This window comes from Dermacentor albipictus, chromosome 8 (assembly GCF_038994185.2).
Source record: "Dermacentor albipictus isolate Rhodes 1998 colony chromosome 8, USDA_Dalb.pri_finalv2, whole genome shotgun sequence".
Taxonomy (NCBI): domain Eukaryota; kingdom Metazoa; phylum Arthropoda; class Arachnida; order Ixodida; family Ixodidae; genus Dermacentor; species Dermacentor albipictus.
This window is the reverse complement of record NC_091828.1, coordinates 68325096-68352461: the sequence shown is the minus strand read 5'-3', so window position 1 is coordinate 68352461 and position 27366 is coordinate 68325096. Positions and strand designations below refer to the sequence as shown.

Sequence of the window (27366 nt, the reverse complement as noted above, 5' to 3'; positions counted from 1 at the left end):
ATGGACTTTTCCAGGTCGTGAAAATGCCATTCAGAGGCACATTGTATAAAAACAAGATGAAAGAGGCAGTTGATATTAGCAAGACCAAAATCTTGTAATAAAAAAAAAGGCGAGAAAGATTATAGAACCTACGTTTGTCTGCGCACGCGTATGCGCCGGTAGATATACGTAATGATATGTTCATCCTTTTTTTCTGCTCAAATTCATCCACACCAATACTGTGCATGCAAAAGGTATTGACCGGGAGCAGTTGCCCCACCAGGTGAGCCATCCAAAGCACTAGCATTAGATCAGGCGAGGTGAACGTCACTGCCTGCTAGTTTATGTGCACTCATCACAAAGAAAACAGTCCTCGTTTCAACTCCATTTTCTCCTTAACCATGTTGTAACATTTATATAGCCGCTTCGCCAAAATTTCAAGTTAATCATATTCCAAATGCTGGATGGGCGTAACGTTCTTATACTGCTGGCACTTCCCATAACAATATGGCCATTGCCAAGGAATTGTGAATTTGTGTCCTCCTCGGCGACAGAACGTTATATCCACTGGGTCACTCGAGCGGCCGTACAAACGATGCGCCTGAAGTATTTCACAATAAATAAACCTGCATACGGCGATGTGGGAAACATTTTTGTCTCAAATTGTGCCTCAATATCAAGACTGTTCTACAAGATGACTCGCACGCGACCACCTCATCTTTATCCTCCTCGAAACTACGTACGTGGACGGAAAGCAGGTTCAGTCGGCCCATCAGGTGAGCTTATCAGAGCTCTAGCAGTTATGGTCATGCGAAGGTCCCTCGCTCATTGATTGCACTAGTGTGGATTTACTATCAAGCGTACAAATTTGTTTGAGAGGAACCCCTATAAAACGTTCTATTCCCTATAGCTTCTTGCGATGTAGCCGACATGTCAACTTGCCGTTTGACCAAAGGGCTCAAAATGTTCAATTATTGCGACACTCACTTTTTCTCGCTCAACTCTTCCGGCAAGCTTGAGCGCTGCAAAGGAGAGAAAGAGCGAGAGAAGGACATAGCGAAATGGTGAGAGAGGGCTCCACAAAGCCTAATATGTAGATGCTGAACAGAAGATACGTAATAAACAGCATTAAGACATATTTAACGAAAATTGTGTTGCTGAAGGTGACTTTTTTCAGTTACGTTTGACTATGTTGTACACGTTTTACGCGTAGTTGACGTTCCACCATTTTTACATAGGCGAAGAGTAATCCGCTGCATGGATAGAGTGAGGGAAGATACAGCGGTCAAAAAGAAATAAGTTCCGGCCAACCCCACCTTACGATAGTTGTCGACGTTAATGGTAGTAGTATTAAAGCAGCGAAACGACACACTGTACTGCATAGATGCCATTGATTGAATTTTAGCATTCGTAAATTTCCGTGGTAGTGACCAACAGAGAGCCAGGAGGAGCGTGCTGCAATTTTCATGTTTTGATATCAAGCCTGCTCTGCCTCCTTTGGAGGGATTCGTACGCCCTTCATTAACGATCAATTACCGTTAGACACCGGCACATAAGCAGCAACAGCAAATGTGGAATATCAAAGATGACAAGAAAAAAATTTTTTATAACACAGACTTTTTCGGCTAATTTGATGTTGCTAATTCCGCCTGTTATAAAATAATTTATCTACTTTACACAGATTTTCCTTCATCTTTACGTCGCAATTATATCGGAAATTTAGTTAACACTATTATTTCACTCAAATCGCAACTACGCTGTCGTAACTGCCTCCTCCTATGTGGCTATCTGCCAGTCCTTTCGGCAGTATACGAGTATTTAACCCGATTGCGATTTCAACCCATGTGATGTCCTGCTCACTCAACAAGAGGGCTGGAACGTTCTCCTATACATGTTTCACCAATTATTATTATTATTATTATTATTATTATTATTATTATTTGGGTGAGGCGAATGTTAGCGAACAGTATATCGCTATCATGATGTTCGCTGTTGGGACTGATCGATGTTCAAACGCGGTCCAACGACGTCACCAAAATTTTGTTTATTAGTACGAACTCATGGGATTATGACCAATGGACCTACCCTAATTCGAGCTCCTTGAAAACCCATGTTGTATATGGCAAATGCTGTGCATAATATAGGGAAGACTATAAAGCACACAGTCAAACAACGAAGACTGCGTTAGGTGCAGCGAATACGATTCCTTTGTTAGTGACAGCAAAATACTGAAAACGATGGCGTTAGAACCTCTAGTTTACAAAGAACTCTTCATTGTCTATCCGTGTTGGCACATTCTTACGCACCAGACTAGCTCGCGAAATGTGTACTTAGTTCGACTGATTTTTCACTGTCTTCGCTTTTGAACGATACTTATATGCTTATCCTCACACATCCAAAGTATGTCTGCGAAGCATTTCCGCACTTACTCTGAAAGCGGCCGCACATTGTGATTTCGAGCTGTAAGAAGTACGGACTGTGCGTCAACAAATCAGACAACGATCCCGTATTTATCGTACCCAGACATTTATCCCGACCACTTCCTTCTTCCGAGTGCACCAACACTCCGCAGAAATCGGAGCCCATCAAGTTGCGCACATGTCAAATGACATCGAAACGCACGTGGGGCTTGTGTGTCTCTTCGTTTTGTGTCCTCGTCTGTGCGCTCTATAGCGCAAAACACCGGTGTGCTTATTCACAGAAGCCTCTTACGCAACAATCAGCGTAGGAGAAAACTCCAGCAAACACATATGCTGGACATACTAGTAAAATCAGCTATCCAGTGGCAAAAAAAGCAACAGGAAATCATAGCGAATTAGGCCAGAGCTGCTGCAGTGAAGAATAACAAGGTACAGCAAACACCGCGCTTCAAGTTTCACTCCGTTTGTGTTTTCCATCTCGGCTCTGTGCGTACATGCATGTTGTATTGGAATCAAGGCCAAACTATGGGCCATCAGCGTTAGCTACGCCTACCTTGAGGTACGTCATTGTTTGGCACCAACAAGGCGCCCAAGCGCCACTGGACACTGATGAAGGCTTGTTGCAAGATGTAAGTAACAGGAACTTCAGGGGCTAGTGGCATTGCCACTGGAGATATTCCTGAACATCCTTCGCTTCACAGCAACCTGTTGAGAGAGGAAATATTCCGCAAGCTTCTATTGATTCCTCCTGCTCTGAGCTGTTCATTTCTACGAAAACAACATTCCTTACTACGTATACACTGTCGTGCGCGTTCGTTACAGACTGCCGCCGGGGTCTCTAGTGTATATCTACAGAAGCATCTACACTCACAGCGTATGTGGAGCTCAAAACCCTATATAACATAACAAGAGCATGGCTGGGAGTGAGATGGGTTACCCAGATAATTTCGAAGACTGCGCTGCAGAGTAAACTCACCTTCGAAATGTTTCTTGTCGCAATAAAGGAGCTAACGTTCGAGCTATTTGGTTTGTCAAGTTTAATTACAGCACCCTGGTGTTGCATTAGCAGACATGGAACAAAATACCCACAACTGTCGACAACATTCATGAAATGGAAAACTCAAGCTCGTGGCAAGTGCAAACCTCGTCGGCCACATTTCGTGCGGCCGTCAAAGTGAGTTACAGAAAAAAACGAGAAAAGAAAGTTGAGAGCGTTCCTTCTACTGTCTGCACACCCCTTGTACATTTCCTCCTTATTTGGCGTCGGTAGTGATCTCAAGCAGAGCAATGGGGAAGAAATCTCATAGGCTTGTCGTGCCACTGCTCACTCACTATTTTCTCCTACAACATGCGGAGCTGCGATAGCTGCCGCGAATGCGCATCAAACTCAAATCAAGCTCGTATTTTTCCCGGGCGTGCTACCAGGAAGATCAAGATAAAGAAGAACACTCATGGTAGCGGTAGAAATAGAAGGAATGATGCCTTTGCCTTGTGTTTTCGCACCTCGCCACGCTACCACACTACGTGGCGCCGACGAGACATTTTGCCACATTCTCGGCTTTTCCTTTCGAAAGCACGGCGAAAGTAACAAATGGGGACTGATACTAATAAATGTACTTATAGAGCTAGTAAAATTGTAACGGAGAGCGTGAGGGATCAGTTTCATTGGCTTTTATTGACTTTATTACTTTGTTTATGTGCGCAAACTTCAGCAGTTGCGATTTCAACCAAACAAAAAAAGAATGCCCACGGCACACTTTTCCGCGAGTATGGTTTTAACCAATACGGGTAAGTGATAGCTAAATTGAGAAAGAGTTAAAACAAGGTCGGCTTGCAACTGCGAGCCAACATGATCCTCAACGCGAGTGACGGGAAAATGTCAAGGCCTCCTTAAGGCCAAAAAATTTTCACACCAGCAAGCCCAAATATCTATGCCGATATAAATTATTTACTGTAGTCAAACGATATAAATTATTTACTATAGCCAACATATTTATTTCCACTAAAGGACGCCGGCCTCTCCTAGCAATTTCCCGCTTTCCCTGCCTTGTAGCAGCTCACAACATCTTATCCCACCACGTAGTTCTCTGCAGTACCCCACTACGCTTGTTTCGCCTCCGGCATTCATTCTTTGATACTCGTTATGTGCGCGACACATAACATGCGGTGCGCAACTGAATTTCTTTCGCTTAGTGTCAGCTATACTATACGAGCTACGCTCATTAGGTCTATAATCTCCACAACTGTTTACCGGTCCCTCAACGTCGCGCATATCGCGTCTCGCTCTTTTGTTCGTCGTGTCATTCTCAACTTCTGCGCACAAGAAAGGCCTAGTCTGTTCTCCTTTCCGTCGGTTACGCACGACGTTGCAACCACAACGTTATTAAGGCAGGGGCCGCGTACAGAAATCGGCCGAGTCATTGCCACTCGCTGTGTTATCGCTTTGGTGCAAGCTCGCTGCTGCTAACGTGTGCTCGTATCTACCTTGTCGCTGTTTATTTTCGTTAAATGGCGCTCTGTATCGCACAATGTGACAAATAATTTCTCATACCCTTTGCCTGGATATCAAGTTTATTGTCTTCATTCCTCCATAGCCACCTTGCCATATGGCTTTAGTAGCCTAGCTGTAGATCGTTTATTTCCTGACAACTCTGTTATTACGTGCAAGATGTGGAACTACAGCATTGTAAAGCAGGATGTGTAGTCCCATAACACGCTTCAGCGTAATCAGAAAACTGACTTATGTAATCATTATTGGCTTGATATCTTTGTAAGCTATGGCAGCATCGCTCAGCATATAATGGTATGTAGCAACACACTCACACACAGATCTACACGTGCCGCATACAGAATATGCACATATTTATTGGTTTTCACAATGGCTTTGATTGAACGTCCATTACCCCTCATTCTTTCGAGATTTCTTTCATACTCCATTAATTCGGCCCCACTGATATCTTTCCTTCCCTACTGCTGCTCTGCACTCACCATCGCATCCAGCAATGCACTTATGCAAAGGAATGCAGAGGTTAATGGAAGTCCCAGTACGGCTATGCTAGAAACAAGTGGGGTTGTATTGACCATCCTCGCGATGCCACAAAAGTTGCAGTTAACTTCAAACACAGAACAATAGAAACACTCTACTGGTAGTTGCGACCTCTCGCATGCTGTATGCTAACCTGTCACCGCTGCATTTCTGTGGCTGCGTCATTCCGTCTTATATTTCTCGCTCCCCTTCCTTGTGGACGCTAGAGAATGTACGCGTGTTGTGCTCATAAGCTCCCTGCGATTTCCTTTTTTGATCTTAGTGAACGTGCGCCTGTTGGTGTGCATCACGCCCTACTTTCTTCTTTTTTGCTTCTTTATTGTGGTTCATTCTCACAGAAAAACTGAATTGAGCTATGCGTGCTTGCAATCTCACTCTCGATGAAGACCGGGCACCAGCCGAACCATTCATAAATGAACCCTTAAATGTCTGTATTTTGATTGTCAACGTGCACAGGCACTTGGTTAATATAGACAGGGTGGTCCAGCGAACACTTTCGAAAATTCTTAAAGTATTCTGTATTTCACAAGGCGGTCTACTCGGAACGGCGGACACTACTTGCACAGAAATTAAAATGGATAATCGATTAATTCACGAAGATTTGCTAATTGACATTCTAACAAATTATCTTGCGACCCACACTGCAATTTCCAAATTCTAGCCGAGTAGTTCGCAAGGCGGATCCACTTGGAACGAATTCGCAGCATGACACCAGTCCGGAGATAATTCCAGAACTTTGCGGATATATGCATTGGCGCTGCCGTTACTTTTGATCTTGAATGGAATATATATATATATATATATATATATATATATATATATATATATATATATATATATATATATATATATATATATATATATATATATATATATATATATGTGTGTATGTATATATATGCATGTATATATATATATATATGTATATATATGTATGTATATATATATATATATGTATATATATATATATATGTATATATATATATATATATGTATATATATATATGTATATATATCTCTATATATATATATTCCTCGAGCGTCCAGGCGTGCGGCAATTTTGCGTGTATTCGCGGGTTTCACTCATGCTCGGAAAAAAAATACTTTTTTGCAGCACCACGTAATGAGCTACAGAAAGCTGTATCGGGAGTATTTCATGTTGCTCTACAACTTTCCTTTTGGCACATTCATCTAATTATAGTGTTTGAGAAGTTGACTACTAATTGATTAAGATTTATGTAATTAGTCAGAACGTAAAAAATACTCTGAGTATCTCCAAGCGAAGGAAAACTAAGTTACCTTGCCATTTACGTAAACTAATTAATTACCTAAATTACGTGGCAATCGCATTACTTAAATCTTGGTGCACGGTAGTTCATATATGCAATTTACTCCCGCATGTGCAGCACTTAACCAAGGACGAACCCCATTTGTTAGCACTATGCTTACTAGTACGCTAAAACATGGCGCCTTTTATTAAGGTATACACATTTTCACATTTTATAGATAATCGGCAAACTTTTATCATTTATGATGGTTACAGCCGTAGAGGCTCTTACGATCTGATCCTTTTTATTTAGCTCCGAAGGCGGGCGTCGGTAATATAAACACTATATTGGCAAGAACTACGTTACGGCCTGGCATCACGTTGTTGTAACTAGATGCCTGGTGCCATTGGTAAATGTCCCCAGCAGCAACATTTCTCAAAAGCTTAATTGGTTTTATTTGAGTGGCGTATGCGATTGAAGAAATAATGGACCAATGGCAGAATTGGTAATTTCCTCTTTCCTTATAATATGGGCCATTAAATAGCGCTTAGGAAAACGACACGTTCATGTGGTTGGCGGATACGACTTGAATTCCAAACATGGCGTTGTATGTAAAGACCACCCGTCTCGAAAGCATTATCTTTATACAGGTTAATGCTCTTAGAGAATGTGTCAGGCATCAGGTAGGTGTTAGGAAAATCTATGCAGCGTCTGTAGCAGCTACTCACCTGTAGAGCGAGGTCTCTGAAGAACTGCTCCACTTCGTCATGGAATCCACGCTTGGCCTTTTCAGCGCTGCCACTCATCTTCCTGGCGGAGGCTTCCAAGAGCCATCTCCATTAACTTCCAATTATCCAGGTGGTGCTTTAGGATCACCTGTTAGCGATGCAAAGGTTTAGGTCGTGCATTCGCATCAGTGAATTCCTTCGGTCACCCTCAGAGAGTCAAGATATATTTAGCTAATGTAATGTATTTAACGAATGTAAAAGCGCTCTTCTTTCCTGCTTTAGGTGCATGCAGAGAAACCCAGGTGGTGTGAATAATTTTTCCGTAGCCCCCATAACGGGGGTACCTCGTAATAAGTTTATGGCTTTGCCATATGTGAAACCACATTTTTTTTTGCTCTCTTCGGCGTGCCGTTAGACCCAGTACGTGGCCTTGGGATGATAGACGCTATGATTTCCACTGCATCATTTAATGTGCAAGAAATGCAGAAGCGCAAGAAATGCTGACCTGTAGCAACTGTTTTTTCCGCTCAATGTGTTCATCTCCAGAAAGTTGTTTCAAATTTTATGCAAGAAGACCACATTTTAGGAGGAGGCACTGGGAATCAATAGTTGTTCCCCTGCCAGTGGAAGATCTCACTGAATCAGGATTTCAAATAAAAAACCACTAAGTATATTTTCTTCAATTTTGTGACACCGTCTTGAACAACCACGTTATATAGGAGCGAGGTGAAGATGGTGTAATTATCTGCACACGGAAAAAAAAGTACCTTAATGGGTGTGTTTTTTTCCCAAGAAAAAGGCGAACTCGGTGGTGTCTACGCTGAATAACACTGTAGTATTTATGTTGGCCAATGTTTATACAGGACGTAGGAATTTGTCCTCCTTTCGCGCACAACACGGTTGATATCGCGAAAGCACTTTGAGCTACTACTTCATGATGCTCACATATACAACAAGCTTCTCATTAACAACAGCTTACGTTCGAGAACACGCCTGTCAAAATGATCCGGGTAGGTAATGTAAAAACGCAAAATCTAAGAAACGTTAAGATATTCCACGAGCAGCTACATCAACAAAACTCGAAGTGCGTTTACTTTGTCTTTCAGTTGCCTTTGAGGAAGCTTTAGCTCGGGTGCTCCTATCTACATACATGTGAATGGATAATTCGTTTTTCTCGGCAATCACGGTGCCAAATTTGATTATATTTCCTAGATATAAAAGAAAAACTTCAAATCTAGTGACTTAAGGTTTCAAATGTTTGATTTATGTCTACTTTTTTCGATATTAGAAAAAAAATCGCAAATTTTCAGAAAACAAAACTATCAAGCTTACACCTCTACCTCGACAATAAAAATGATATCACAATTCCCTGAATTGCATCTCATAGTACATCTAAATCGGAAAAAATTGATATGTTACACATGATTCTGAAAAAATGTAGTAATATGGGAATACAGCTATTGCCGAGCCCTCTAAGAGAACGTGACAAATTTACGTAAGATACAAAATGACATATACAATTTGTCCGCTTTCAATGACCTAATACGTGCCGTTTACATAACCGCGCTATCTTTCTTGGTGCAGAGATAATAACTTGTAAACTTTGTGCTTCTATTCTTTCTTTTTCAAGCTCTTGAATTTTAAACAATCTTTTTACCTAAATTCTGATTCCGAGAGTCACTAGGGCTTAACTTTCTCCCTCACATCCACCAAATTTACATAATATGGTTCCAGGGGTTATCTGAGTAAAACGTCATTGCGTTTCACATGTATTTGATTAGGCCGCGTCGGAAATAGGCCCGAGCTAAAGCTTCCTCTTAAGAGTGGAATGGGACAGCATTCAAAGACCCCCGACTGCTACTCGCGCTTCCCAGTAACTGCACCTTATGTACCCGAATTGTTTACTGGCAAACGGTGGCGGCAAAGGCTATGCACGAAGGCGAGCTTCTTGGTGGAAACGTGGCCTCTAGGGTTGGCCGATCCTGGAGGTTGTCCACAGCCGCGCCAAACAATTGCATCGTTTTCGCGTTTCGGTTAATGTTTCGCACTTTTAATATTTAAATCTTCTCAAATATAAAAGGCATGCGCTATCGGTGTTCTGTTTCACGACATTTCTTTGTGGGCTGTCATTCTCAAAATTCCGAGGAACAAGTCCGACAGAACGACTTGGTCACTGGGTGCTAAAAGCTTCAAAAATATAGCAATGATATCCTATACAAGTCCGGCGCCATGCACCAAGACGCCGATTGCCTATCGCATGATCCCGTGGACCCTCCAGACTCCACTGCCAACGATTCCGGCCTCTGCGTCATTGCCATCTCCGGCGCGGGTAATATACGCAGTCAACAGCTCAGCAATGCAAACTCGTGGTCCATCGTCGATCGTCCATGCTCCAGTCACACCGACACATCCCTCAGCTGTTCGTTCTCCGCGACAATATTCTCTACGGTTGCAGTACCAAATCCGGTGGTCCCGAGTTTCCGCACGAAGGAGCTACGACCTTCCGTACTATTCTCCACCAGGTCCACGATGCCCCAAAAGCCGGCCACATCGGAGTATCCCGTAAATACGCCTGGGTGCGGCGTTGGTTCTTCTGCCCAGGCCTTTACCGTTCTGTGTACCGATACGATGCTAGTTGCGAGTCCTTCCAACGCCGCAAGCGTTCGCCCTTGCAGCCTGCCGGCCCACTTCAGCCGATATACATTCCAATTAGTCCGTTCTACAGCATCGGCCTTGTCCTCGTTGGACCATTTCCGACGAGCATTTCTGGGAACAAGTGGGTCACTGGCTACGCGATACTATGCGCCATCACACGGTTACTGCCGATTAGTTGCGCCCCTGAGGTTGAAGATTTGCTGCTTCACGACGTCATCCCCGACAACGGCGCTCCACGGCAACTGCTGACAGATCGCGCTCACAAGTTTTCGATGATATTCTTCGCTCGCGTCCCACACGTTACAAACTAACCCCTGCCTACCACCCGCAGAATGTTCTTTGGCCGCTATCCCCGTTGTATTTTGAGACAGTACTTCCATCATCTACGCACGCTTCTGTAGAACATTCCCGTGACGCTATGCTAGTACTCAAACGGATCGTCACATTGCGCAGCACCGTCTCTCTGCCTGGTACATGACTGAAAAGGCACGTTACGATAGCAATCACAGAACCGCTCACTTGAAACCAGGCTCCTTGGTTCTTTTTGGACGCCTCACCACCACGTCTGCTCGTCTTCGAAACTTTCCCCCTACTCCAGGCCCTAACAGGTACCGCGCCAGCTACGCCAGAGTTCACGTACTAAATCACTCCGTTGGATGGTCACTCGTCATTTTCATTTTTGTCCACCGACATCGTGCGTGTGTGAGGTCTCAAGCCGTACGTTTCAGCCTAAAACCCTTTCCTTCTAAGTGCCTATACGGAACTCCAACCGCCGGCGGTAATATCCTACAGGCTATTCCCACATTCTGAAGAAATCGCTCGGAAGGACGACGATGATATTCGAAAAATCACGTTCGTCTTTGTTATTCTGCCATCTTGGATGTGAATTTTCTGCATATATTTGCAAATTTTGCCCACACATTATCTACGTCACAATATAGGTACATATTACATTTCAAATATCTAAGCGCTACATATGCACAACATTCTGGCAACATGGTTCGGATGGCATTTGAACGGTGGTGGAAATATATATCCGAGTATTGTTTAAAAATGATTCACAACTCCTTTGTGTCGAAAAAAGGCAGTGTTATCAAAGTGACTCACCGTCGACGATTCCCTGGAATCCAGTGATCACGATTAGCAATCCAACGGATATTGCCTTCATTCCGGCCGGCGGCTCCTGGTTCAGAGAAAGGCGAGTTGTGCTTGTGAGAACAGTGAACAATGTTCCGAATTTCTCGCGATGATGACGGCGTTGAACTAGGACAGCGTAAAGCAAAAGCTTGGCGCGAGCACACAGAATAATTAACACCTTATGCCTAAGTTCCAATTTACTTTAAATATCTGCAAAACAACATCTTTTCTCCATTTGCTATGCGCACGAATACCGCCCTTACTGCCGGCAATGCCCAAATCTGCGACCCTTTATTTCTCAGGAAAATGCTACAGCCATAGATTTACCAAGGCGTATCTTGCACCTTTTTACCAGTAAATGACTTCAAAAAAAACACCTAATGTTGGTGAGGCGGCAAAAACATTTCCGACTGCACGTGATTGCCGCTGGCGGATATCAGTGCCTGCAATATAAACACTAAACAACGCTTTAGTTGGCATGCATCCTGAAGCATTTGCTTCGGGAAATTGTCGCTATTGAAGGATCGACCAACCGTAGTGGCACAGGGGCATATAGCCTTTTCCTCTTGAGAACAAGACTGGAGATTCAGTTTATGGCCTGGGCGCCCGCATTTCTACGGCTACAAGAGTGCAAATGAAACGCTCATGTAAATGCACGTTAAGAACATCTGGCGGTCCAGATTGTTCAGGAGTCGCCAACTGCGGCGTTTCTCGTAGCGTTGTGTTGCTCGCAGACCTGAAACCTGATAATTTCAACTGCATCATTCAAGCCTGCCAGCACCAAGGACACATCCACGCAGGAGACATGCCGATGCTACAGCGCGTATGTCTAGATATTCCTACATTAATTTCAGGGCCTACGTGCCTTCATTTGTATTGTTTTCCCCGAAGTCTCAATGAACGCCGATTTCCAAATGTATGGGAAACCTATTTCGTCACCGTAGTTCAGCGATTGGCCTCAGGATTGCGACTAAGCGGACGCCGCTAGAGCACCGATCGACGGAAATTCAACGTTAAACTATTTTCGTAATAGTAAAGGTCATTTTCCCACGATGCATTTTGGCCAGGTAAATGGCGGCATAGTCACTTCCTTTTTGCAAACACCGTGCGCGAGTTCAGTTTGCTTCTCCGATGACGTGTACAGAGCACTTATAGGTGTCGTTATGAAACGAGCCTATTCAAGGGACCCGAGCATGTACAGCTAGCACTTAAACTTCATTTGAACCACGACAAGTGCTGACATTAGTAGGCAAAGTATGCAATGAAGAGAATTGCACTTCCAAATTAGGAAAACAGTCAATTACAACATAACTCCCAAGTACTTTCCATGGAAAATTTATTTATGGAATGCTTAAATAAAGTGATGATAACTCAGGATTGATATAGTCTTCGTCCTCACTTCTATTCCATAGCAAAGAAGATGGACTTCTAATCTCTACTCTACTGTCATTATGGTCCTAAATTAACCAATGTTTGTAAATATATAAATAGGTAAAGATCCAAATGGAATATACTAATATGCAAAATAGAAATTATCCTTGTCTCGCCAAAGGGCGGAAATTATTAGGACATGTTCAGCAGATGGACGTCCAACTACGTCATATGTGAACTCGGCATGTCAGGGTCATCCATAGTTAGGCAGGCGTTTGGGAACGTGACTTATAAATACCCACAAAAAATTCTTCCCTTTTTATCTCTCTGCGTAAAAAAACAGACATGATAAGCATACACAAAGAAAAAAAATTGCGGGAAGTTTTCCGCAATATAGAAAAATCACCAGGCAGAGAGCTGGAATGTCCTCAACCCAACGGTTGGTATAGCTTTGTTTGGAATTTCCACATACAGCTTTTCTCGTTTCTAAACAATATGTGCCCATTTCTCATTGTTTACACTGCAGCGGGAGAATTGCTGATTGATCACACCAGCGTTTAAGAAAAAAGCTCTACGCGCTTGCCAAGCTTCTTCCTCAGCATTTGTGCCTGCTCTAAACACAAAAATTATTATTGTTGCCTGTCACTCGCTGTTCCACAGAGTTTAGTCATAAACTGCGGACCTAATGATGGACTTAAACTGCTGATTTAATCTTCTATTGCGAATTTTTGTAGACAAATGTCAGTATTTAGTACCCAAGTTGTGGGGATGCGCTACTCTCGCGCGTCCCCTGATGTTTTTCCCGCATGGCGCGTCTCCTGTAATACGGCTTCGCGGCGTGGCCTGGCACCCGCGGCGGTCGGAGTGGTTGAGGCGCAGTGCGAGAGAGGGCGCGAGTGTTGCGCTGCTAACGCCGCCGACAGGGCGCCGAGAGACAAGGTGCATGCTTTCTCTTTCCCGGCGGATCGGCGAACAGCGTGGACGTACCGCGCGCGCGCCGACCTATGCTTCTGCGAGACCGCCTCGCGTGGCCGCCTTGGAGCGCGCCACCGTTCGCGTCACCGTACGCGCGAACGACCAGGCATTGGGATCCAGCATGGGGCGAACATATTCGCTCGCTATCCGGTCGCGGTGAGAACTCGGCTAGCAGGCATTGATCTATGAAAGGTGCAATAAATGCCCTTGTGATTGTTTGCGTTACTGTGTTGTCGTTCCTTTGTCCCAAGAGCACGGGTGTGAGAACCCACATCTGGCTGCCCAACGTGGACCTCTTGGGGCATCGGACGATAGATTTAACAGTTTTGCTTCGTTTGAGGCCTTTGTTTGAACCGAAGTGTAGGGCTAGCGTGGATTTTGATCGCTAGCGTTGGCGGCTTGCTTTCTTGAGCGAGGCGATTTATTTTTCACTGTCTTCGCTTTTTAACGATACCTATATGCTTATCCTCACACATCCAAAGTATGTCTGCGAAGGATTTCCGCGCTCACTCTGAAAGCTGCCGCACATTGTGATTTCGTGCTGTAAGAAGCACGGACTGTGTGTCAACAAATGAGACAACGATCCCGTATTTATCGTACCCAGACATTTATCCCGACCACTTCCTTCTTCCGAGTGCACCAACACTCCGCAGAAATCGGAGCCCATCTAGTTGCGCACATGTCAAATGACATCGAAACGCACGTGGGGCTTGTGTGTCTCATCGTTTTGTGTCCCCGTCTGTGCGCTCTATAGCGCAAAACACCGGTGTGTTTATTCACAGAAGCCTCTTACGCAACAACTCAGCGTAGGAGAAAACTCCAGCAAACTCATATGCTGGACATACTAGTAAAATCAGCTATAAAATGGCAAAAAAAGCAACAGCAAATCATAGTGAATTAGGCCAGAGCTGCTGCAGCGAAGAATAACAAGGTACAGCAAACACCGCGCGGTACATTCCACTCCGTTTGTGTTTTCTGTCTCTGCTCTGTGCGTACATGCATGTTGTATTAGAATCAAGGCCAAACTATGGGACATCAGTGTTAGCTGCGCCTACCTTGAGGTACGTCATTGTTTGGCACCAACAAGGCGCCTAAGCGCCACTGGACACTGATGAAGGCTTGTTGCAAGGTATAAGTGGCAGCACCTTCAGGGGACTAGAGGCATGGCCCCTGGAGGTGCAAGTGAACATCCTTCGCTTCGCAGCAGCCTGTCGAGAGAGGAAATATTCCGCAAGTTTCTATTGATCCCTCCTGCTCTGAGCTGTTCATTTCTACGAAAACATTCCTTACTACGTACACACTGTCGTCTGCGTCGGTTACAGACTTCCGGCGGGGTCTCCAGTGGATATCTATGGAAGCAACTACACTCAGAGCGTGTGTGGAGTTCAAAACCCTATAAACATTTATAACAAGAGCATAGCTAGGGGCGAGATGGGCTACCCAGATCATTTCGAAGACTGCGCCGCAGAGTTAACTCACCTTCGAAATGTTTCTTGTCGCAATAAAGGAGCTAACGTTCGAGCTATTTGGTTTGTCAAGTTTAATAACAGAACCCTAGTGGTGCATCAGCAGGCATGGAAAAAATACCCACAACTGTCGTCAACATTCATGAAATGGAAAACTCAAGCTCCTGGCAAGTACATTCCTCGTCGGCCACATGTTGCGCGGCGGTCACGGTGAGTTCCAAAAATAATTAAAGGAAAGGTCTGAAAAAATCTGATAGGCTTATAATGACACCGCCCAGTCGCTTTTTTGCTCCTAATCACATCCGGAACTGCGATAGATGCCGCAAATCCACATCAAACTCAAATCATATTCTTATTCTTTCCGGGTGTGCTATTAGAAAAATGAAAAAGAAAATAACGTTCATGATGGCGGTGAAAGTAGAAGGAACGGTGCCTTTGTCGTCTGTTTTCGCACTTCCCCACCGTACATGGCGACCTGGTGCCGCCGAGTTATTACGCCACGGCCTCGGTTTTTCTTTCAAAAGCGCGGCGCAAGTAATGAACGGCGACTGGAACTAATGTTAACTATAATGATATTTATAAAGCTAACAAAACTTTAGGGGACAGCGTGAGGGATCAGTTTTCTTCGCTTTTATTGACTTTATTTTCCAAAAATGGGGCTAAAATTCGGCAGTTAGTCCAAAGTACACTTTTTTCTCGAGTGAAGTTTTAACCGATACGAGTACGTGAAAGCTAATTTGAGAGACAGCTAAACAAGACCGGCTTGCATCTGTCACAGCCAACGCGCGCGTCGACGCGAGAGTCTGGAAAAGGTCAAGGTCTCGTGGCGCCCAAAACGTTGCTTTCGTCAACCTATATATATATGTCCAGTAAGGGATGCCGGCCTCTATTAGCGATTCCTAATTTTCATTACCTTGTAACAGCTCACAACGTCTTATGCCTGCAAATATTCTAACTTATTCGCACCACGTAGTTCTGTGCCGTACCCGAATACGCTTGTGTTTCTTCCGTCACCCATTCTTTGAAACTCCTTATGTGCCCAACACATTACATGCCGTGCCCAACTGCTTTTCTTCCGCTTAATGTCGGCTATAATATAGCTCTGTATTTCCACGGTTGTTTACCGGTCCCTCAACATCGCGCCTATCGCATGTTTCTCTGTTCCTCGTTGTGTCATTCTCAACTTCTGCACACAAAAAATGTCTAATCTGTTCCCGTTTCTCTCGCTCAAGCACGAAGTTGCAACCGCAACGATATTCAGGGAGGGGGCTACATGACGATTGGACGTGAGGTTGGACGATTTATTGCCGCTCGCCGTCTTTTCGCTGTGGTGGAAGCTCGCTGCTCCTAACGTGGACTCGCATCTGCGTTGTCGCTTTTAATTTTGGTTCCACGGAGCTCTGTACCGCGTAAGGTTGAAAATAACGTATCATCCTCTTTGTTTTCGAATACCAAGTTTATTGTCTTCATTCCTCCATAGCCACCTTGCCATATGGCGTAGTGGCCTAGCTGTAGAAGGTTTATTTCTTGTCAACATTGTTATTGCATGCAAAATGTGGAACTGCACTATTGAAAAGCAGAATCTGTAGTCACATAACACGTTTCAGCATAAACAAAACAACTGACTAATAGAATCAATATTGGTTTGATAAATTTGTAAGCTATATGACAAGCTAAGCATCGCCCAGCATATATTATGTTGCAACGCACACACACAGATACGTGCCGCATCCTGAATGTGCACATATTTATTGCTTTTCAGAGCGGTATTGATTAAACGTGCATTATCTCTCATTCTTTTCAGAATAATTTGATACTCCAATAAAACCGTCCTCACCGATATCGCCGTTTTCCTTCACTATACTTCTGCACCGCTCTCACTGCCACGTCCAGTAATACACTTATGCAAAGGAATGCAGAGGTTAGTGAAGGTCACAGTGCGGGTATGCTAGCAACAAGTGGGGTTGTATTGACCATCTTCGTGGTGTCACAAAGGTCGCAGTTAAATTCAAACAAAGAACAAGAGGAACACTCTTCTGGCAGCTGCGACCTCTCGGACGCTCTACCCTAACACGTGACCGCTCTCCACTGCATTCCTGTGGCTACTTCTTTCCATCTTATATTCCTCAAGTCCCTTCCTTGTGGGCGCTACTGAATGTACGCTTGTTTGTGCTCATAAACCACCTGCGATTTACTTTTTTTTTTCGGAGTGAACATGCGCGTGTTGGTTGCATGACGTCCTCCGTTTTCTTTTCTTCTTTTGCTTCTTTATTATGGTTCACTCTTAGTCAGAAACTGAATAAACTGAGCTCTGGGTCCTTGCAATCGCACTCTCTATGAATGCCGGACCACTACGGAACCGTAAAAATTAAATGTTTTTTTCTGCTTATCAACGTGCACCTGCCCTTCGTTCATATACACAGCGCAGTTCACCGAATACTTTCAAAAATTCTTACGGGTTCCCTGTGGCAGATAGTACAACTGTATTTCACGAGGCAGTCTACTCGAAACGGCGGAATCTACTTAAACTGAACATAAAATAAATATTCGGGTAATTAACAAAGACTCGGTAATTACCGCTTAAATTAATTACCTCACGGCCCACCTGACAATTTACAAATTCTGGCCAAGTAGTTCGCAAGGCGGATCCACTTGGAATGAATGGTCAAGATTACACCGGGTTTGAGATAATGCCAGAACATTGCGGAGAAATGCATTGGCGGTCCAGTTACTTTAGCGCTTGCATGGATGAAATGCCGTTTTACTAATATGTATGTATGTATATATATATATATATATATATATATATTAAGGCATTACGGAATCAGGGTGTAGATGAGCCATATGTACAAATACTAGAAGATATCTATAGCGGCTCCACGGCCACCGTAGTCCTCCAAAAAGAAAGCAACAAAATCCCAATAAAGGAAGGCGTCAGGCAGGGAGATACGATCTCTCCAATGCTATTCACAGCGTGTTTACAGGAGGTATTCAGAGACCTGTATTGGGAGGAATTGGGGATAAAAGTTAATGGAGAATACCTTAGTAACTTGCGATTCGCTGATGATATTGCCTTGCTTAGTAACTCAGGGGACCAATTGCAATGCATGCTCACTGACCTGGAGAGGCAAAGCAGAAGAGTGGGTCTAAAAATTAATCTGCAGAAAACTAAAGTAATGCTTAACAGTCTCGGGAGAGAACAGCAATTTACAATAGGCAGCGAGGCACTGGAAGTCGTAAGGGAATACATCTACTTAGGGCAGGTAGTGACGGCGGATCCGGATCATGAGACGGAAATAATCAGAAGAATAAGAATGGGCTGGGGTGCGTTTGGCAGGCATTCCCAATTCATGAACAGCAGGTTGCCATTATCCCTCAAGAGAAAAGTGTATAATAGCTGTGTCTTACCAGTACTCACCTACGGGGCAGAAACCTGGAGGCTTACGAAAAGGGTTCTACTCAAATTGAGGACGACACAACGAGCTATAGAAAGAAGAATGATAGGTGATAGGTGATAGGTGATAGGTGATAAGAAAAGAGCAGATTGGGTGAGGGAACAAACGCGTGTTAATGACATCTTAGTTGAAATCAAGAAAAAGAAATGGGCATGGGCAGGACATGTAATGAGGAGGGAAGATAACCGATGGGCATTAAGGGTTACGGACTGGATCCCAAGGGAAGGGAAGCGTAGCAGGGGGCGGCAGAAAGTTAGTTGGGCGGATGAGATTAAGAAGTTTGCAGGCACGGCATGGCCACAATTAGTACATGACCGGGGTTGTTGGAGAAGCATGGGAGAGGCCTTTGCCCTGCAGTGGGCGCAACCAGGCTGCTGATGATGATGCTGATGATGATGCTGCTGCTGATGATGATGATGAGATATACACCCACCTCGAGCATCCAGGAGCACGGCAATTTTGCGTGTATTCGCGGGCTTCGGAAAAAAACATTTTTGTGTAGCACCGCGTAATGATCAACATAAAGCTGTATCGGGAGTATTTCATGTTGCTCTACAACTTTCTCTTTGGCACTTTTCAATTAGTGTTTATGAAGCTGACTACTAATTGATTAAAACTTATTAGGTAATTAGGTAGAACTCAAGAAATAATTTGAATATCTCCAAGCGAAGGCAAACTATGTTACCTTGCCATTTACGTAAACTACCTAAAAACCTAAATTACGTGGCAATTGCATTATTTAAATCTTGGTGCATGGTAGTTCATATATGCAATTTACTCCCGCATATGTAGCATTTAACCGAGAACGAACCTGATTTGGTAGCACTATGCTTACAAGTACACTAAAACATAGGTCTTTTATCAAGGAACACACATTTTCACATTTTATAGATAATCGCCAAACGTTTATCATTTATGATGGTTACAGCCGAAAAGGTTCAGACGTTCTGATCCTTTTTATTTAGCTCCGAAGACGGGCATTGGTAATATAAACACTACATGGGCAAGAACTACGTTGCGGCTTGGCATAACGTTCTTGTAACTAGATGCGTGGCGCCATTGTTAAAGGTCACCAGCAGCAACATTTCTCAAAAGCTTAAATGGTTTTATTTCAGTGGCGTATGCGATTGAAGAAATAATGGACCAACTGCAGAACTGGTAATTCCCAATTTTCTTTATAATATGGGCCAATAAATGGCGCTTAGGCAAACGACATGTTCATGTGGCTGGCCGACACGACGCAAATTCCAAACATAGCCCCCGAGACTTGTAGCACACTGGGCCTGTCGCCCAATCAGCGCCACCGAGGCGGGGCTGGTTTCAAACATTCCCTTTTATGCGTTGTATGAATGGACCGCCCTTCGCGAAAGCATTATCTTTATACAGGTTAATGCGCTTAGAGAATGTGTCACGCATTAGGTAGGTGTTAGGAAAATCTATGCAGCGTCTGGTAGCAGCTACTCACCTGTATAGCGAGGTCTCTGAAGAACTGCTCCACGTCGTCATGGAAGCCACGCTTGGCCTTTTCAGCGCTGCCACTCATCTTCCTGGCGGAGGCTTCCAAGAGCCATCTCCATTAACTTCCAATTATCCAGGTGGTGCTTTAGGATCACCTGCTAGCGAGCCAAACGTTCAGATCGTGCATTCACATCAGATAATTCCATTGGTCACCTGCAGAGAGTCTAGGGGTATTTAGCCAATAAGAATGCCAAGCCTACGGAAATATTCTAGACGTTATCCATAGTTCACGTTCTGTATTCCGAACGTAAGACCACATGTTCTGAGCATGCCTGTAAATCTACGCTTAACTGACGCTGTTAATTATCCCAAAATGATTAGGCTTATTATACCACCACGTTGGCTCGATGAATACGACGTTCTGCTGCTCTGCTCAAAGTCACTGGTTCAATGCCGTGTCGCGGCGTTAAAAATGCACAAAAAAATATCAAGAAAACGATTGCGTACTTAGGATTCAGGTGCATTGCTATGAACCCTAAATTGTACAAATTACACCGGATCCAATCCACTTCGTCGTCTACCCGCGGTAGCCCAGTGGCTATATACGGCGTTGCGCTGCTGAGCTCTAGGTTGCGGGTTCTATTCTGATCGCTGCATTCCGACGAGGGCGGAGTGTAGCAGCGCTCTTCTTCCGTGCTTTAGGTGCATGTAGAGAACCTCTGGTGGTCCGCATTATTTTTCCGCAGCACCCACTACGGGGGCACCTCGACATAAGATTATGGCTCTGCCGTGTGAAGCCACAATTTTTTTTTTTCACCTCTTCGGCGTGCCCTTAGACCCCGTATGTGGCTTTTGGGATGCTTGGCTCTACGATTTCCACTGTATCATTTATTACGCAAGAAATGCAGAAGCGCAAGAAATGCAGAACTGTAACAACTGTTTTTTCCGCGCGATGTGTTTATCTCCAGAAAATTGTTTCAAATTTTACGCAAGACGACCACACTTTAGGAGGAGGCACTCGGAACCACTATTTCTGCCCCTCCCAGTGGAAGATCTCAGTAAATCAGGATTTCAAATAAAGAACCGCTAAGTACATTTTCTTCAATTTTGTGACATCTTGTTGAACTGCCACGCTATATAGAAGGGAGGCGACGATGATGTAATTATCTTAATAAAGAAACAAATAGTTCTTTAATGGTGCATTTTTCACCAAGGAAAAGGTCAACGCGGTAGTGGCGACGCTGAATAACACTGTAGGGTTTATCTTGGCCAATATATATATACTGTACGTAGGAATTCATCCTCCTCTCACGTACCCAACACGGTACAGCAGGGTTCACGACGCTCTTACATACAGCAGTTTCATGTATACAGCACAATGCGTTGGCGCGCTAGTTGGTGCGAATCCATGAATACTTCGTTTAGCGCAAAACAACAGACACAAGAAAGACGACAGGACAAGGCGCTATGGTGGTGGCTCCACCGCATGGTGCTCACTGCGCATGTTCCTCTAGTTTCAGCTGTCTATAAAGGAGTGACGCAATAAAATGATGTCAGTTGAGAGTAGCGCCTTGTCCTGGGTCGTCATTCTTGTGTCCGTTGTTTTGCGCTAAACAAAGTATTCATGGATTCACGTACACAACAGCTTAGCTTCGAGAACACGCCTGTCAAAATGATCCGGGTATAGGTTATGTAAAAACGCGAAATCTAAGAAACGTTAAGATATTCCACGAGCAGCAATATCAAAATAAAAACTTGAAGTACGCTTACCTTTGCCTTTAAGTTGTCTTTAAGAGGAAGCTTTAGCTCGGGTGCTCCTATCTAAATACATGTAAAAGGAGAATTCGTTTTTCTTGGTAACCACTGGACCAAATTTGACGAGATTTGTTGGATTTAAAACAAAAACTTTAAAACCTAGTGAATGATGGTATCGAATTTTTTATTTATATACTGAAATTTTTATTAAACATTGGCAAAAATCGCAAATTTGCAGGAAACGAAACTATCCAGTTTACAACCCTAACGCAGCAATGATAAATGATATCACAATTCTATGAATTAGTACAGCTAAATCGGACAAAATTGATATATTACACATGGTTGAATAGACCGCATCGAAGTTAGGCCCGAGCTAAAGCTTCGTCTTAAGAGTGGAACGCGACAGCATTCAAAGATCCCTGACTGATTCTCGTGCTTCCCGGTAACTGCACCTTATGTTACGGTATGTTACGGTATTGTTTACTGGCAAACGCTGGCGGCAAATGCTATGCACGACGGCGAGCTTATTGGTAGAAACGTGGCCTCTTGGGTTGGCCGATCCTGGAGGTTGTCCACAGCCGCACCAAACATTTCATCAGTTTCGCATTTCTGTTAATGTTTCGCACTTTTAATATTTAAATCTTTCCAAACATACAAGGCATGCCCTGTCGGTGTTCTGTTTCACGCCATTTGTTTGTGGGCTGTCATTGATATATATATATATATAGCGGAGTATTGTTTAAGAATGATTCGCAACTACTTTGTGTCGAAAAAAGGTGTTATCAAAATAACTCACCGGCGGCAATTGCCCCGAATCCAGTGATCACGATTAGCAATCCACCGGATATTGCCTTCATTCCGGCCGACGGTTCCTGGTTGCGAGTAGGGTGTGTTAGAAGGTGCTTGTGAGAACTACGAACGATGTTCCGAATTTGTCACGGTGATGACGGCGTTATACTATGTCAGTGTAAAGAAAAAGCTTGGGGCGAGCACGCGGAATAAGTAACACCTTATACCTAAAATCGAATTCGCGCATAAATATCTGCAACACAACTTTTTCTCGCTTTGCGCCTCGCACGAATGCCGTGCTTATGCCGGCAATGCCAAATCTCCGACCCTTTATTTCACAGGAAAACGCCACAGCCAGACTTACCACGGCGTATCTTGTATTTTTGTACCAGGAAATGATTTCAATAAATCACTAATAACACTGAGGCAGGCAAGAACATTTCCCACTGTACGTGAATGCCGTCGGCCAAAATCAGTGCCGGCAACAGAGGCTCTATAAGCAGCGCTTTAGTTGGCATGCATCCTGAAGCATTTGCTTTAAGTAAGTTGTTGCCATTCAAGGATCGACCGACCACAGCGGCACAGGAGCTATATAGCCTTTTTCTCTTGAGAACAAAACTGTAGATTCAGTTTAAAGACGGCGCGCTCGCCTTTTCATGGCTGAAAGAGTGCAAAAGTAACCCTCATGTACTTGTATGTAAATGCACTTAATAACATCTGGTGGTCAAAATTGTTCAGGAGCCGCCGACTGTGGCATTTCTCGAAGCATTGTGTCGCTCTCGGACGCAAAACCTGATAATTTCAACTGCATCATTCAAGTATGCCAGCACCAAGAATACACCCATGCAGGAGACATCCCGATGCTATAGTGAGCATGTCTAGCTACTCCTACATCAATTTGGGAAGCGACGTGCCTTTATTTGTATTATCTTCCCGCGAAGTCGCAATGAACGCCGATTTCCTCATCTACGCGAAACCTATTTCGTCACCGTAGTCCGGGGAACAGCCTCAGGATTGATACTAAGCGGACACCGCTAGAGCGCCGATCAATGTAACATCAAACCATTTTCGTAATAGTAAAGGTACCGCGATTCATTTTAGCCAGGCTAATGGCGTCATAGTCGCTTTCGTTTTGCAGGCACCGTGCATGAGTTCAGTTTGCTTCTCTGGTGACGTGTAAAGTGCAGTTGTTGGTGCCTTTATGAAACCAGCGTATTCAAGGGACCCCAGTATGTGCAGCTAGTACTTATGTTCAATTTGAACCACGAAAGCTGCTGCCATTATTAGGGCAAGTATGCAATAAAGAACAGCGCACTTGCGAATTAGGTAAACAGTCAATTACAGTATATCTCCCAAGCGCTTTCCATGGAACATTGATTTGTTGAATGCTTAAATAAAGTGTTGATTACTAAGGATTTATATAGTCGTCGTCCTCGCTTCTATTCCATAGCGAAAAAAATGGATTCGTAATATCTACTCTACTGCCACTATGGTCTTAAAGTAACCAATGTTTGCAACCATGTAAATATGTAAGATCCAAGTACAATATACTAATGTGCAAAATAGAAATTAACCTTGTCTCGCCAATGCGCGGAAATTATTAGGACATGTTGGCAACTGGATGTCCAGCTACGTCAGAGGTGTACTCGACGTGTTAGGGTCATCCATAGTTAGGCAGGCGTTTAGGAACGAGACTAATAAATGCCCGCAAAAAAATTGTTTATTTTCTACCTCGCTGTGTAAAAAACACACAGGATAAGCATACATAAAATGAATTGCGAAAAATAAGGCAGACGCCAGCCAGAAAGCTTCAATGGCCTTAACCCAACGTCTCGTATAGCTTTGCTTGCAATTTCCACAGACAGGTCTTGTCCTTTCTGACCAATACATGTACATTTCTCATACTTTACTCTGCAGCAGGAGAGTTACAGATTCATCTGACCATCGTTTAAGGAAAAAACTCGAGGCGCTTGCTAAGCTTCTCCCTCGTGTGCCTGCTGAATGACTATTGCTGCCTGTCACTCACTGTTCCACAAAGACATTCAGACAGAAACTGCGGACTTGACAATGAAATCTTGTGTTGTTGGTTTTTGCAGACAAATATCAGTATTTAGCACCCAAGTGGAAGCATATAGATGACGATATAGTAGAGCTATAGCTTTCTAACCTCTTTTGTTTAAAAGTATGTTCAGTTAACAACCCAACTCCTTCAGAAACAGCAGCAGCGTAAAGAAATTCTACAGGCACTTTGCACTGGCCACAGGACACTGCCAGTCTAATTTTTACACACATGTGTCATCGGCCCCACTACCTATGGTTGTGAAGAAATGGAAACGACGTCGCAAACGCCAAGACACTTTTGGCTGCGAGTTATACTAGCAACGTTTCCCTGTTCATAGCCATAACTTGTAAAGTTTACACAGGCGCCCTGGTCTCCTTAGGCGCATTGAACGCGAAAGCATTGTGACTCTTCCGCGCGATCCTTTCACTTGGTCATGTGCTCGAATTGGACAAAGTCAATTTTGAGGATGGGCCACCCAAATTTTGGGAGTGAGTCAAGTCAATTATGAGAGGGGGGCCGTGGGGTGGGTTTCGAACATGGGTCAACTCCATTTGCGAATTGGGGAAAGTCAATTTTTTGGGGTGTGGAAACCGGCGTTCGTCCGACGCCGTGACTGTTCATCGTGAGATTTTTTCGTGAGGTTCGTGACGTCGGCACTTAATCACGGGTGTTTTTGTACCATTGGATGTTAACGCCGCACGGACGCCGTTCCGCTTCATGGTGCATACAAGGCTTCCACATTAAAAGCTCGCGCGACTGCCTCCGAGACAGACCTTTGCCTTCCGGTGAGCGTTCAGATCTCACATGGCAAATACGAATTGCGTATTTCGAGTATTGGTTGCTCCGCTCGTTAAGCCTGTTTCCCGCATTCGTTATAAATCCGCCTTGTCGCCGTCGCAGCACCAACGTCCCCTCCCACTTCTCCCTTCGCTCGTGGCATACGAACCGAGCGAACGTGCGTTCCGCCTAATCCCTCCTCATTCACGCCCTCTCCACTTAGGGCTGATCCCGATGCAGGCTCCCTCCTCCTTTCCACCTGCTCGGGAGGAAGAGCAGGACTAAGGGGGGCACAATCATTTCGTTGACCTCTGCACTCCCTTTTTTCAATAATACTTTCGCATAGAGTGTCCGGCACAAAAGACACCACGACACAAGCCTTCTTACATGAGACTGCCTAGAAGCAAGACATTTCTCTTTGAGAGCATTGCAAGGTACTTTTTATCTCTTAGGAGCCTGCCATATTCACGGCTCCAGAAGTGTTGATGCACAAACGACTGTTGTCTACTGCTCCTGCTGATGGCTCAGCGCAGTAGTTGGCGGTGCTGATGGCACACCAGTTACGGGTTCATTGATACATGTGGTTTGCGATCCAAAGCAACGCTTTTCTGCGGATTACGCTGCATTGGGAAGGCTCAAAAAATATTTAAGTCTAGGATGACATGAGCACGATGCGTGCGGCGAGTTCCGGGAAATTGAGCTACAACCACGGCGCCGGAAAAGATTACTAATTCATTTATAGAAATACACAAGAACTCAAGTTTTGGGCATAAACAAGAAAAAGTAGTCAATTTCTCCCCATGCTTTCTTTTTGCTTCCTATTCCTGTTGGTCGAATATGGTTGCTTACAGAGGTTAGTGTGATAAGCTGTGTCAATGTAGAATAACTGCACGCGAAACAATAGTATTACATGCTAGAACACGTACAGCTAATGAAACGTGCTTGTCATCGTGCCTGTCATGAAGTGCAAACTTGAACTACTAGAAGTAGTGCACGACCACAACTCCTACGTCCTGTAAGAACGTAGGAGTTGTGGCTCTAACCAGACATAACGCACGTCGTGCCTGGTTAAAATGTAGAGCGTGCTACGGATGTAAATTCTAAACTGCTTGCAGAATACTGGTTTGAGCGAGTTGGTGGCGTTTTATTATGGGAGTCTTTTGCACACAAACTACAAAACTAAGAAATGAGGCTGTTGCGCTTGTGTTCATGAAGTCTGCCATTTTGGTTCTCTAGTTGGTAGACGAAAACCTATCGCGTAGACGTAGACCGCCAGTCGACAAACGCGAATCTACTTTTGACGTATTAATACATGCTATGAAAGTACTGATTGAGTACTCTTCAGCCTCCAAGACAGTACGGAAATTTCACTTCATTTTTTTCGATAAATTTCTAGCACCGCAATGACGTCTAGCGTTTACTACAAGCGACTATCAAGGTGGACAAGAAGTTCCCCGAACTTGCACTGTGTGGTCTAGAGTTATGCTTTCAGATGCTTCGCATTGTGCCCGTTAAGAATAATCACTGTGAGAGACTCATGAATGGTCACTTCTGATTCACTGGTTAAGACGAAGTCATGGTCCACGAATGTTGACGCTTGTTTTGAAGGGAAAATGTACGTTTACAGTAGGCGCTTGACTCGGTCACCAATCAGAGCGCACTAACCTGTATAGGTTTGCACAGTACATCAGGCGTGGCGTCCATGAGGTACGTGGAATGGTTCTTGACAGGGTCCTGGGCAACGTTGAAGTGATTCTTTTTCAGGATCGCACTAAGTGCCATCATGCTAAAGGAAGCAGAATAAACAATAGAAACACGGTTTACACGTATCAAAACATCCTATATTGTTAGAATAAAGAACGAGAAACTCGCAAGGTGCAAGCGAACATTCAAACATTCGCATCAAAAAAGAAAATGCCATATATGTATCCACTGTCAGGGGCATTCAAATACCCTGAACGTTACAGGATGCCAACATCTACATACACCTTTTCAAAAATCACCAAATCTTACCGTGCGTAC

At 44.1% G+C, this 27366-nt stretch overlaps 1 protein-coding gene across 13 annotated transcripts in view; it reads right to left on the bottom strand.

The window, feature by feature from the left end:
• The window catches only part of LOC135914514 (uncharacterized), a 54587-nt gene that overhangs the window by 17777 nt on the left and 9444 nt on the right, over positions 1-27366 (bottom strand). For 3 of the 13 annotated variants that reach the window (XR_011507961.1, XR_010568331.1, XM_065447408.1), the window contains exons 3-10: positions 27010-27130; positions 22513-22588; positions 19966-20113; positions 14635-14787; positions 11204-11279; positions 7442-7589; positions 2953-3104; positions 967-1001 (exon numbers count right to left, since the gene is read on the bottom strand). The gene's annotated coding sequence lies outside the window, so the exon portion shown is untranslated. Of the gene's footprint in view, positions 1-966; positions 1002-2952; positions 3105-7441; positions 7590-11203; positions 11280-14634; positions 14788-19965; positions 20117-21728; positions 21780-22512; positions 22589-27009; positions 27131-27366 lie in introns of all 13 variants that reach the window. The other 10 variants (XR_011507962.1, XM_065447406.1, XM_065447404.1 and 7 more) reach the window with 9 other exon arrangements.